The sequence below is a fragment of the Dasypus novemcinctus genome, chromosome 10, assembly GCF_030445035.2.
Source record: "Dasypus novemcinctus isolate mDasNov1 chromosome 10, mDasNov1.1.hap2, whole genome shotgun sequence".
NCBI classification, from domain to species: Eukaryota; Metazoa; Chordata; class Mammalia; order Cingulata; family Dasypodidae; genus Dasypus; species Dasypus novemcinctus.
In genome coordinates, this window is record NC_080682.1 from 40,307,452 (window position 1) to 40,321,867 (window position 14,416).

Below are 14,416 nucleotides of genomic sequence, written 5' to 3' on the forward strand. Positions count from 1 at the left end.
AGAACACGAGATGGAGAAAGCAGCAGAGAGACCTAAAATTCTGGCAAGGAAGAGGCTTTGGAAGGATATACATGGAGCAATAAAACCTTTGTAAATCTTCTCTGTGTGTCAGGTAATCTAGAAGTCCACATCTATGTTCAGGGATATGTGCATGCTCAGAATAGTCATGAAAGGAACTTAAGCTTTTATCTCTGCCTTAAGTTTAGGCTCTGTGCATTCAGGAAGTGAAGGACAAGCAGAGTTGTAAAGAGCCTGTCTAAGCATTCAAATAATACTCAAACACAGAGCAAGGAATGAAACAATATGTTTTTGGCTACAAGCATTTAATCAAAACTGTCAAATCACTAGCTTGCTACAGAGTTATCTGAATAAATATAGACTTCAGTGACCACATACAAAAAAAACAGAGTCTTTAGAAAAAGTTTAGAAAAGTCAATAAATTACTAATTTCACTCACAAGTAGAAACATCAAATCATAAGGAGAGGAGAGAATCTGATGTTCAGAAATAACTCATTATTATATTCAAAGTGCCCAGTTTTGAATTTAAAAATTAAAAAACATGTGAATACACAAATAAGAACATCACATTAATAGGAAAAATGTATATAAAATTGTTCCTTAAGAGACCCATAGATTGAAATAAATACAAAAATACTTTAAATCAACTGTATTACATATATTCAAAGAATAAAATGAACCATGGACAGAGAACTAAAGGAACTAGAATAATGATGTCTTACCAAAACAAAGATTATCAATTAGTAGAAAGAGATTATATAAAGGAAATAAATACAACTTCTGCAGTCAATATTATATATCAATGAAAAATCAAGAGAAGGGTTCAACAGAAGACCTCAGTAAGCAGAAGAATGAAGCAATGAATTTTAAAAACTGGTCAACTGAGATAATCCAGTCTGAGAAACAGAAAGAAAAAGGGGATGAATTAAAATTAATAGAATATCAAAGACTGTGGGATGCCTTCAAATGATCGAACATACACAAAATGGGAGTCCCAGAGAGAGAGGGAAGAGAAATGGACAGGAAGAATATTTGAAGAAATAATGGACAACAACATTCCCTAATGTTATGCAAAACAAAAATCTACCCCCCAATAAGTGCAGTAAACTCCAAATAGGGTAATATAAAAGCAGTTAACACTGATATGCATTATAATTAAATTTTCAAAATACAAAGATAACAAGAGAATCTTAAAAACTGCAAGAATCTACTTGTTACTTAAAAGAGATCCTCAATAAATTTAACAACCAATTTCTCTGTAAAAACTCTGGAGGCCAGAAGGTAATGGGAAGACACATTTAAAGTGCTAAAAGAATAAAAAAGTCAACCTAGAGTTGGATCTAGAAAAACTATACTTCAAACATGCAGAAGAAATTGAGACATTCTCAGAACAACAAAAGCATGGAGTGTTTATTGTTATCTCTCTGCTCTATAAGAAATACTAAAGTGACTCATTGGGGCTGAAATAAAAAGGCATGGGACAGTATTTAGAAGCCATACATAGAAATAAAGTTGACAACCTATACATCGGGAAAAAATATTTGGAAACCACATAGCCAATAATGGTTTAATATACAGAACATATAAAGAAATAGTCCAACACAAACTTGGCATGTAAATGCATTACCTTCCTGACAGCGTGGGGCATGACTCCCAGGGATGAGTCTCTCTGGGGCCAAGGGACTACTATCAAGCACCAGCTGATGATGTAACTAGAAAAAGACCTTGAATAAAAGGGTCAACTTAGACCAGCAGAATACCTCAGCCATATGTAATATCAGATGTTAAAACTGCTTTTTGACCTTGAATAAAAGGGGGAAATGGAAAGGACAAATGAGTTTATACAGCTATGAGTCTCCAAAAACGTGTCGGGAGGTGATCAGAGGGGTCACACTTACACATGCCTCAGCAGGGTTACAGAGACAGCCAAAGTAAATACAACCACAGGTACTGGTTCTCCTGAGGGTTACAGAGACCCATAGGCTCTATGGGCATAGCAGATGGCTCTGGAGTTCAGTACAATGTCAGTTGGCCCTGCTTTGGAGTTTATGTTCTTGAGTGTGATAGAGTTGGACTCAGATGTGACCTTTCTACAAATGTCTCTTTTGTCACTTTTACTGAACCCGTGGTTAGTGCTTGGGTTGGTGTATACTTGAGAGACCTGAATCTCTGGATTGTCCATGTGACGGTCAGGCCCAGAGTCTCAGCAGACTTGGAACTCCTACCCTCTGGATTATTGGATTTACCCTGGCCAGCTAACAGGGTGGTCAAGAAGGTCAACCACCACACCAGGGAGCCAAGAGTCCCTACAACTGCAAGCAGGAGAATTGCATCCATCATCCATGTGGAATCCAAGTCTCCTCTTGATATAGAGGTGGAGTGGACATAACCATCCCTGGATCTACGGGATGGTTTAATAGAGTATGGATTAGAGTGGACTTACTGATATTCTACTATTGAACTATTGTGATTAGTAATGGAAGAAATTGTAGCATTGATGTGAAGAAAGTGGCCATGGTAGCTGCCGGGGGTAGGAGAAGGAAGAAGAGATATGATGTGGGGATATTTTCAGGACTTGGAGTTGTCTTGGGTGGTACTGCAGGGTCAGAGGCTGGACATTGTATGTCTGCCATGGCCCACTGGGTGGACTGGGGGAGAGTGTAAACTACAATGTAAACCATTATCCATGTGGTGCAGCAGTGCTCCAAAAGGTATTCACCAAATGCAGTGAATGTGCCATGATGTTCAAAGAGGTTGTTGATGTGGGAGGAGTGGGATGAGGGGGGTAGGTATATGGGAAATTCTTATATATTTTTAATGTAACATTATTTAAAAAATAAAGAAAAAATAAAAAATTTTAAAAAACATAAATAAAAAATAAATCCTTTAAGTCAACATGAAAATGACAAACTAGTTAAAAAACGGGCAAAAGATTCAAATAGACATTTCTCCAAAGAAGATAAATAAATGGTCAAAACACATGTTCAACATCATTAACCATTAGGAAAATACAAATCCATACCACAATGAGATACCATACCCCACTCACTAAAATGACCACTTATCAAAAAAGTAGCCAATTACAAGTGTTAGAGAGTGTAGCAGTTTGATATTATTGATGAATTCTGAAAAGAAATATTGGACTATGTTTGTAAACTGGTCTTTTATAGTCTTTTATATTGGGCATATTAGAGTGTATTGGATTCAGAGGTTTTACTTTTACTTGATTAAATGATTAAGGCTTTGATTGGGCCACATCAGTAGGAAGTTGCATACCTGCCTCCTTGGTGGGCAGGGACTCACAGAAAAACCACACCACAGAGAAGGCGTGTTGGAGTTTTGGAACTGGAGACCTGGGAATTAAGCAGACAGAGGAGCTCGGTTGAGAGGAAAGGGGAAAAGCCCTGGAAAGAGAAACAAACTTTTCACCTGATACAGCTGGCCTAGTGGAGATAACAGAGGAGCTGAGCCCAGAGAGAAGAAAACCCCAGGAAAAGAGGAACCCAGAAAGCCTGAACTCTTAAAAGAAATTGGCAGCCATCTTGCTCTAACACAGAGCAATAGACTTTGTTGAGGGAGGTAACTTGTCCTTTATGAAAACCAATCCATTTCTGGTATTTTGCATCAGCACCTCTTTGGCTAACTAATACAGAGAGAACATGGACAAATAGAAATATATTTTCATTGCTGGTGAGAATGGAGATAGTGCAAAAATTTGGCAGTTTTTCAGAAAGTTAGGTATAAAATTACCATACATCCTGGTAATTCTGCTTCTTTCCAGTTAAAAAGCTGAAAGCAGGGTCTTGACAAGTATTTGGGCACTGCTTTTCATATCATAATGAATCACAATTGCCAAAAGATGGAGGCAACCCAAATGTCCATCAGCCTATGAGTGGATAAACAAAATGTGGTCAATGGAATATAATTCAGCTGTGAAAATCAAGGAAATTCTGATTCATGAAACAACATGAATGAATATTAATGACATCATGGGTGAACTAAAACACAAAAGGACAAATATTGCATGATCTAACTGATAATGAAATAATTAGAATAAGCAAACTCAGAGTTAGAATCTAGATGGAGAGGGGTAACGAATAAAGATTTAAGGCTTAAAATATATGGAGTTTATATTTGGGACAATGGGAAAGCTTTGGTAATGGATGCTATTTTGGTAATGGTTGTGATGGTAGCACAACATTGTGAAAATATTAACGGTACTTAATGATATAGTTGAATGAGGTTAAAATGAAAATTTAAAACATTCCTTTTTCTATGGGATGCAACTACAACTGCAACTAGAGAGTCCCATCCATTGGCCATATGAGACTAAAGCCCCCTCTCAGTTAGAGGTGGAGTGGGCACCACCATCCCAGAATCCTCAGGACTGGGAAGTGAACTACGGACTAGAGTGGACTTACTGTTATTCTACAATAGACTTATTGTAATTCTAGCAATGGAATAACTTATATCATTGATGTGGAACGGCCACTGGAGGTTCCAAGGTCAGGGAGCAGTAAAACTGGTGTAATACGGGAACTTTTTCGGGACTTGGAAATTATCTTGAATGACACTGCAATGACAGATATAGGCCATTATATATCATGCTATACCAACATAATTATGTAGTAGTGTAAACTACAATGTAAACTGTAATCCGTGCTTAGTGGCAATGCTCCAAAATGTTTTCATCAATTGCAATGACTGTACCACACTAATGAAGGGTATTGTTAATGTGGGTAAATGTGGGCAGTGTGAAGAGCAGTGCATATGGGAACTCTCTATATTTTTTATGTAACATGTATGTAATCTAAATATCTTTTTAAAAATAAAAAATTTTAAATAAATGAAAACAAAGGGTTAGACTACTACAGAAATCTTCCTGTATTTAATTACGACATCCAATCCTATCATTTATGAGGCATGGTGAACAACTTCGGGTTTAATATAAATGAGATCTGCCTTGCACTTCAAGGCCTTGGACAGTTTGGAATAAAGCTTCTTTCATCTGTGATCAAGGATAATTAATAAACTGTTTTTAGCAGTAAACAAAGAAGAAAATCAGTGTATCAGTGTAATACACCCTGTTAACAGAATGAAAGAAAAGAAACCACACCATCATATCAATTTATTTTTAAAAGCATTTGTAAAATCTAACCCCCTCTCATGATGAAAATAAGACAGCTCAACAAACAGGAAAAAGGGGAACTACTTCAGTCTTATAAAAGGAAATTATGAAAAGTGCACAGCTAGCATCAGACTTAATAGTGAAGGATTGAATATTTTGCTAATAAAATCAGGAACAAAATGAGATGTCTGTTCTCAACCCAATGCTCATAATTGTATTGGAAGTATTAACTTGGGCCATTAGTCAAGAAGAAGAAAAAAGGTGGTGGACTCGGTCCAGTGGTTAGGGCATCTGTCTACCTCATGGGCAGTCACGGTTCAAACTGAGGCCTCCTTGACCGGTGTGGAGCTGGCCCACGCACAGTGCTGATGTGCACAAGGAGTGCCCTGCCACGCAGGGGTGTCCCCCGCGTAGGGTGCCCCATGCGCAAGGAGTACGCCCAGTAAGGAGAGCCGCCCAGCATGGTGCGTCACACTGGAGAACTGACACAACAAGATGACGCAGCAAAAAGAAACACAGATTCCCATGCCACTGACAACAGAAGCGGACAAAAGAAGACGCAGCAAATAAAGACAGAGAACAGACAACCGGGGTGGGGGGGAGGGGAGAGAAATAAATAAATAAATAAATAAATCTTTAAAAAAATAAAATAAAAAAAGAAGAGGAGAAAAGGAATCCAAATTGGGAAGCAAAAACTATAATTATCTCTATGCACAGATGACATGATTTCATATATAGAAAATACTAAAGCATACACACACAAAAGAAGCTGTGAGAGGTAATGAGCAATTTCAACAATGTTACAGGTTCTAAGATCAACATGCTATTATCAGTTGTGTTTTTGAACAGCAATGAACAACCTAAAAGCAAAATTAAGAAAACAATTCCATTTATAATACCATCCAAAAGAATAAAATTCTTTGGAATAAATTTAACAAAGGAGATACAAGTCTTCTACACAGAGAGCTACAAAACATTGTTGACAAAAATTAAAGACCAAATTAAATGATAACACATCTTGCATTCATAGATTGAAGAAATATAATTAAGATGGCAATATTTCCCGTCGTGATTTCTAAATCCAGTGCAAGCCCTATCAAAATCCAAACTAACTGCCACACCTAAAGAAATGGAATAGCTAATTCTAGAATTTATAAGTAATTGCAAGTAACCTTGAGTGCCAGAATAATCTGAAAAAAGAACGAATTTGTAGAAGAACTCACACCCCCTGATCTCAAAACCTACTACAAAGCTACAATAATGAAAAAATTGTGATACTGGCATAAATATAGTCATATCGATTCATGGAATAAATTTGAGATTTCAGAAGTAAATGCATGTAGATATGGTGACTTGATTTTAGATGGCTTTCAATAGGAAATAAATAGTCTCCTCAAAAAATTGGTACAGGGACAACTGGATATTCACTAAGAAATGAAATATCCAGAATCCTATCTAGCAGTATATACAAAAATTAACCTAAAATGGACCAATGACCTAACTATAAAGCTAAAAACATAAAACTCCTTGAAGAAAACACAGAGTAAAACCATGAGGTGATTGCATTTTAAAATGGATTTTAAGATATGCCAAAAACACAAGTAACAAAAGAAAAAAGTTTAAAAAGATACTAATTCTACACAAACTTTTTTTAAGTTATGAGAGTCGTGTATGATGTTATACATGTTTGTTTTGTAAGTTCACAACTACTACTATAGACTTATTGTTTATGTATGTTTGTGTGTGGGTGATATATTTTAATAAATTAATTGGAAAAAAGAAGACATGCAACTCATTGTATGAAACCAGCATTGGCCAAATCATATAGTCAAATCACAATAAAGCAATTTAGAATGTATGTTGTTGTCAGGGTGGATCAATATTTTTTATTTATATACATTCTGTACTGTCTTTTCAACTACAATTTTGGGTTTTGTTGAATGACCTTATAAATGAAATTTCTATATCATAAATACTGAGCTGTCCAAAACCACTTTTCCTAGACTGCAGTGGAACATGAACCCTGTTTTCTTCAGAATACCACCTACCTCAATTGAAGAAAAGAGCTACTACACCTTCTATTTTGTCTAAAGTAAAAAAGTCATTCCTAGAAATAAAAAGTAATAATTACTATTCTAACCTGCAACATGATAGTACAATTTTCAAAATATTTCATATGCATTATGTCAGTTGAGCTCATCACCATTTTGTGAGATATTTTACCATGTTTTTTTTTTAAAAACATCAAATTCTGTACCTACAAAATACATTAAACACTGGATCCAGACAGTTTGTGTATGTAAGGAGACTCACTTGCATAAGTAAATCACAGGTACCAAAATGCACCAAGTTAAAATTACATTGCATCAGTGGTCTTTACTGATAATAAATGACTTGTAAACTGTCAGTGACATCCACTACTTCAATAATAAGCTTGTCAAAAATGTGCTGATGTATACCAACTAAAAGAACAAATGTTAAATGTCATAGCATCCTTTCAGAAGACAATCAGTTAAGAGTACAAAATACAGACCAAGCTACAGATGTACATCTTATACTAAAACTGGGAGTAGTCCAGTATCTTTTATAACTTAATCTTAAAACTTGTAATAAATATTTAACCACTAGAGAGTTTTATCAATGTAACTTGAGACACAGGAAAAACAAAAAAGAAAAGGAGTGACTCTAAATGTCATATAAAAGTCATTACATGGAGACTAATTTATATATAAATCAGTACTACTGGTATACATATAACTAAAGGGCATTTACTTACAGATGAATGGTAAAAAGAAGAGAGACAGCTAGAAGCATAACAGAGAAAATGATGAGACAAGTCATGTGGAACATCAATAAAAGATGAAAGTAAAACTACAGTAGAACCAACAAACAAATGATAGATTGGTTGTGACTGAGCTTTTGCAAATAATATATTACTTACATTTTCAAAACCCGAGCACCAGGGCTTGCAAGTTCTGAAATATTCTTGGCCTCAGGCTGAGTCATATTTGACCAATAAGTTTTACTTAAGTTTCAAGCATATATGGACACATAAAAGAAGATAAAAACAACATTGACTTTTTATTACTAAGGCTACCACAACAAGATTTTCTAATGAGATTTATATTTATGAATATTAAATTTTCTGCTATAACACATTTGAATAGAAACACTGGAGTAATTTCTATACTTTGGTCAAACTTTGAATTGGAAAAACAATCAAAACATATTTGTGAGTTGTGAATATTTGCCTGATTTATTTGACAACCAAGAATGGCCTGTCAATATTATTGAAAATAAAATTTCCTGAGCCCTTTGGAAAAAAATCACAATAAAGAAGAAGAAATGACAGGCACATATCTTTTAGGAACATACACACAAAGATATTTTTAAAATATTAGGAAATAAAATGCAGCTTAAAAAATCTAAAAATGTACCATGACTATCTGGAGTTTATCCCAAGAATAAAAGATTGGGTTATCATTCCAAAAGCACTCAATATAACTCACTAAATGAACAGAATGCAGGAGAAGAAACACCTGATCTTTAAAGAGACATAGAAATAATTTAAAAACTTAAACAAAAAATTATGGTTTGAGAAGTAAATTAGCAAGTGAGAAATAGAAAAGAACTTGCTCAACATGACTGTTGCAAATTAGTTAAGTTGGATTTTAAATTTGGGTCTGGGTGAAAGTCAGGTGTGACACATTGGAACCTAATGATATATAAGAAAAGATAGTGTATTACTCACAGGTCCCAGAGAGGGAGTGGAAGTGCTATGAGGGGCCAACAGGAAATGCACATACTTGAGGTGTGCCAACCAGCAGGTGAAGAGCACACAAGTATAGCAAGAAGAATCCACTGGCTGGTACCTTTATTGGGGCCCAGAGGTGGAGGTTAGTGGATTTCCTGTGTAAGTCAACCATGGTTTTTTTTTTGTCTTCATTTTTTTTTAATATTACATTAAAAAATTCTGAGGTCCTCATACACCCCCCACCCCCCTCTCCCCACTTCTCCCCCCATAACAACAATCTCCTCCATCATCATGGGACATTCATTACATTTGGTGAATACATCTCTGAGCACCACTGCATCTCATGGTCAATAGTCCACATCATAGCCCACACTCTCTTACAGTCTACCCAGTGGGCCATGGGAGGACATAAAATGTCCAGTAACTTTCCCTGCAGCACCACCCAGGACAACTCTAAGTCCCAAAAAAGCCACACATCTCATCTCTTCCTCCCACTCCCTACCCCGAGCAGCCACCATGGCCACTTTCTCCACACCAGTGCCACATTTTCTTCGATTATTACTAATCACAATAGTTCATGACGAGAATATCAGAGAGTCCACTCTAATCCATACTCTATTCCTCCATCCTGTGGACCTTAGAATGGTTGTGTCCTCTCCACATCTATATGAAGAGGGGGCTTAGATTCCACATGGATGCTGGATGCAATTCTCCTGCTTTCAGTTGCAGGCAGCTTGGTTCCCTTGTGTGGTGGTTGACCTTCTTCACCTCCATGTTAGGTGAGTGGGGTGAGTCCAATAAACCAGAGTGTAGGAGTTGCAAGTCTTTTGAGGCTCAGGGCCTGGCTATCACATGGTCAGTCCAGAGATTCAGGTCCCCTGGGTATACATTAAACCCCAGCACCAACTACGGTTCCGGTAAAAGTAACAGGAGAGGCTTGTGGACAAAGATCACTTTTAAGTCCAGCTCCATTACACAAAACACAAACTCCAAAGTAGGGCCAATTGACATGGCACTGAACTCCATCTGCCATGACCATAGAACCTGTGGGTCTCTGTAAGCCCTCAGGAGAACCAATACCTGGGGTTGTATCTACTTTATCTGTCTCTGGGACTCTGCTCAGGTGTGCAAAGGGCAACCCCTCTGATAACCTCCCGGCTCTTTTTGGAGACTCATAGCCATATAAACTCATTTGTCCTTTCCATTTCCCCCTTTTATTCAGGTCAAAAAGCATTTTTAACTCCTGCTATTATATGTCGACTGAGATATTCTACTGGTCCGAGTTGACCCTTTTATTCAAGGTCATTTTCTAGTTACATCATCAGCTGGTACTTGGTAGTAATCCCTCAGCGCCAGGGAGGCTCATCCCCAAGAGTCATGTCCTACACTGGGGGGAAGGCAACACATTTACATGCTGAGTTTGGCTTCAAGACTGGCCACATTTGAGTAACATGGAGACTCCCTGCAACTACAGACCTTGTTCTTATTTCAGGTGCACAGGCTCACAAGCATAGTCATTAGTATCAAGGGCTCATTGTTGGACCGTCATTCTTTTTTGGTCTTTGCCGTTGGACTTGGGGGATTGTTGCTGTTCCTTTAGGGACTGTGATAGAGCTCCAACCATAGGTTTTTTAATAGCAAACACACAGGAAAGAGTGAAAGGAATGGGGATTTGAGGGTGGTGGGGATGGTTAGCTTTTCATTTTGGACCCAGTGTGGGTTTAGGGTTTTGAACGAAGTGTGTGGGTGGTGTCCATGGTGGTCACATACGCAGATATCAGCTCAAGAATGTTCACAGTCAACATTCCTTTTCAGCATTATAACAGAGGTGTTGACTATTACAATAAGGTAAGAGAAAGAAGTTAAAGACACTGTGGAAAGAAAGAAACAAAATTATAACAATATATTTATTTGTAGATGGCATGAGTCTCCCAGGAGAAAATGTTCAGTTCCTTACAAAATAGTAAGAGACCCAATAAGTGAATTTAGAAACGTCACAGAATACAAAGCCAATGCAGTAAAATTAGTTGTATTTCTACAAGCAAAAAACTCAAAACGAAAGTAAAATCAAATTACTAAATAAAATACTAATAGAAAATATGAAATATTACAGAAACATTTGAAAAATATATTCAAGATCTGATTATGAAAATGAGAAAACACTTCTGGGAGAAGTTAAGGATGTACATAAATGGAGAGGTATGACATGTTGTGGATTAGAGATGCATTATATTTAACATATAAATTTTATAGATTCAATGCTATTCCAATCAAATGCCATTAGAATTTTTTTTTGGGGGGAAGGGAATTGCAGGCTTCTTCTGAAATTTATGTGGAAATTTAAAATAGCGTAGTAAGTCACTCCCAAAGAAGATACACTGGAATTAGGTACTTAATTTCAAGACTTCCTATAAAACTCCAGTAAAAAGATTGTGTGACATTGGCATAGAGATAACAAATAGATTGATGGAACAGAATATAAATGTCATAAATAGACCCAGATATATGGTTATTTTTACAAAAATTTAAAAGTAATAAAGTAAGAAAAGAATAGACTTTGCAACAAATTTGGCTGGATAAGTTATATATCCATAAGGGGAAATGTGCCTTAAACATTTCCTCTCATCATACACAAAAATTAAATCAAAATTGGTCAGATATCTTTATGTTAAACTAAATCTAAAAAAATTCTAGAAGAAATTTTGTGATGTTAAGTAGACCAATATTTCTTAGATATGCAACAACAAGCACAAACCAAAAGAAGATAAAAAGTAAACTTTTTAAAAATGTATAAACTTCTGATCATCAGATGACACTTTTAAAAATGAAAATGTAAAAATGCAGGCCACAGACTTCTAAAAAATTGTATCTACATCATCTGAATGTTAAAGGAAATATAGTAAGTAATAAGGTACCAAGAACAATATTTTAAAATTGTGAAGTGGTCTTGAACAGCAATTTCACAAATGAAGATATACAAATGGCCAATAAGAACTGGAAAAAAAGATACTTGGAAAGTACAAATTAAACCTACAATAAGTTACCACTATATACCCCCTAGAATGACCAAAAGGAAACAACTAAAAATACCAAGTGACAAAAATGTAGTAAAACTGGTAGTCTATTCTTATAGTTTAAATATCTCTTTACATTTATATTGCTGCCTAATATTCTATAACCAATCCATAGACATCAGATCTAATTTTAATCTGTGGCCTTTTGGAGTTTCTGGCTACTTACAAAGCTCTTTTGAATAATGTGAAAAATAACGTTAAGAATCAAATACTTTAAAATATCTGCTGTTAGGTTTAGGACCTTATCACTCTATCTCTCACATAATCAATAGCAGATTTCCAGAAAAGTATTAAGTCTAGTAAGAAACAGAATCTCCCCCTATGACATGAGTCCACAGGGAAACTGCATCAAAGATCCACACACAGAAATGATACGGCCCTGCTATTATGACCTTCAGCCTTCTCACCAAAAGGATGACACAAAGAATGAAGACTCTCATTTGGTTAAGTTTCCAAGTGCAGGGAATACAATTCCCACTAATGAATGGGTGTTTCTCAAATATGATTCTCCAAAATACCTATTTCTAAGAAAAAATCTGTCCATCAAAGGAGATAATTTATTCCTGGGAGAGCAAGCAGCAGCTACAAGACCACGTTCGTGAACCTTTATACGAACCTTTAAATATCTATTCAATGCATGGTGAACATGATTTGCGGTTGTTCACATCTCCAGAGCAAATGTATTGTTTCATGGGCAAAACAATACATATAAATGTGTTTCCACAACAATTTCCACCTCTTGCCCTGCTGGAACAGAGCCATCCATCTATTGAAGATGACTTCTCCGTATTATTTCAAGTGAGTCGATTCTAAATTCAAATCCAAGATTTTTGGTAAAAAGGCTTTCAGGTTTTAGAGCAAAGGAAATATTTAGATTCCTATGAACACTTTCTTAACAACTGTTGACTTGAATTAACTGAATAGTCTCTTCCAAGTGTGTGACATCTTACTTTTGAAAGTTATTTATTCCTAGAGGAGGTGAGCTTGAAGATGGGATAGTTTGTGAATACCTCCAAACATCATTATGATCATCTATAAAGACTACTAAGTACTTTTTTCAATAGTGCTGACTCTTAATAAATTTTGTTCTTTTCCTATTTACACATAATTTCTTAACTTTTAAAATGTAGTAATAAAGAATTTCATCACCACCACAATTATTTAAATGACAATAAGTGTCATTAAGCTCATTCAATAGATGAAAATATTGAGGCTCATAGAAGGTAAGCAATTTCAAGCGCTGTAACTGAGATCTCTGACACCTGCCACCACACTTTTATCATAAAATAAATTGTCCTTTAATAATGAAGATTAATCATAACGATAGAAACAATATTAATACACAACATAGAAAAGACAGAAACATGAATAAAAATGACATAATCTGCTGATTAGTATAAATGTGAACATGGAGTATATTTACTGGGATCAGTTACCAACATAAGTTAGATAATCTGTGTCTTTTTGGCTTCTTTTAATGATTAATATAGGGATGATTTTCTTGAGATTATTGCATGTTTCTCTGTATTATTGCTTAAATGTCAATTCTTTCTCTCTTCTGGCTGCATACTCAGTCCCAAAATTGAATATATGAAAGCCCTATGTGTTTCTCCAGCACTGTCTGGATATGTTTAAACAGGCTTTCAATCAATTCTCATAACAATCTAAGTGGCAGGTATTATTATCTTATTATACAGGAGGTATGTTAGCAAGTCAGGTAGCTCAGGTGAAAGAAGTTGCAAAAGGAAAATCAGGATTTTGTAGTCAATATAATTTTAGAACCAAGGACTTCATGGCTGTGACATTTTGTGATGACTAAGTTCACAGAGAGGGCTACAGATAGGGAGTATAGAGCAGGGACTGAAGGAGAGGCCAAAATGAAGGCGTCCTTCAATGAAAGAGTCACAATTTTTTAAATATTTGAGATGTCCAAGATGTCATTAAACAATAAGTATATTCAAGTTGTCATTAAACATGCACACATACGTACATATATATGTGCATACAGAAACCTACCTACAAAATAGTATTAAAATAGTAAATATTACAATGTTTTAATGATAATATCAAAGAAGGTCATTTGCCAGCATTGTAGTTGCAACAATATAGTGCAAGGTTTAAGAAATGGTATGAAAAAATAATGATAATCAGAACAACTTAAGACCTAACCTAGGTTGTATCTTTCAACGATTGCTTGATCTTAGAAAGAATACATCACATTTCTGTGATTTCATTTCCTGATGTAAAATAAGTATAAAAATAATAAAAACAGCAATCTCAAAGGTTTCTAGAGAACATTAAATGAGTCATGTCAGCAAAACACTTAGGACACAAAGTGAACAGTAAATTTAACTCTTATTACCATTGTTATTATAGCCATTACTATTGGTACCAGATACTCTTTCCTTATGTGCAACATGGATAAGCAATACCAAACATAG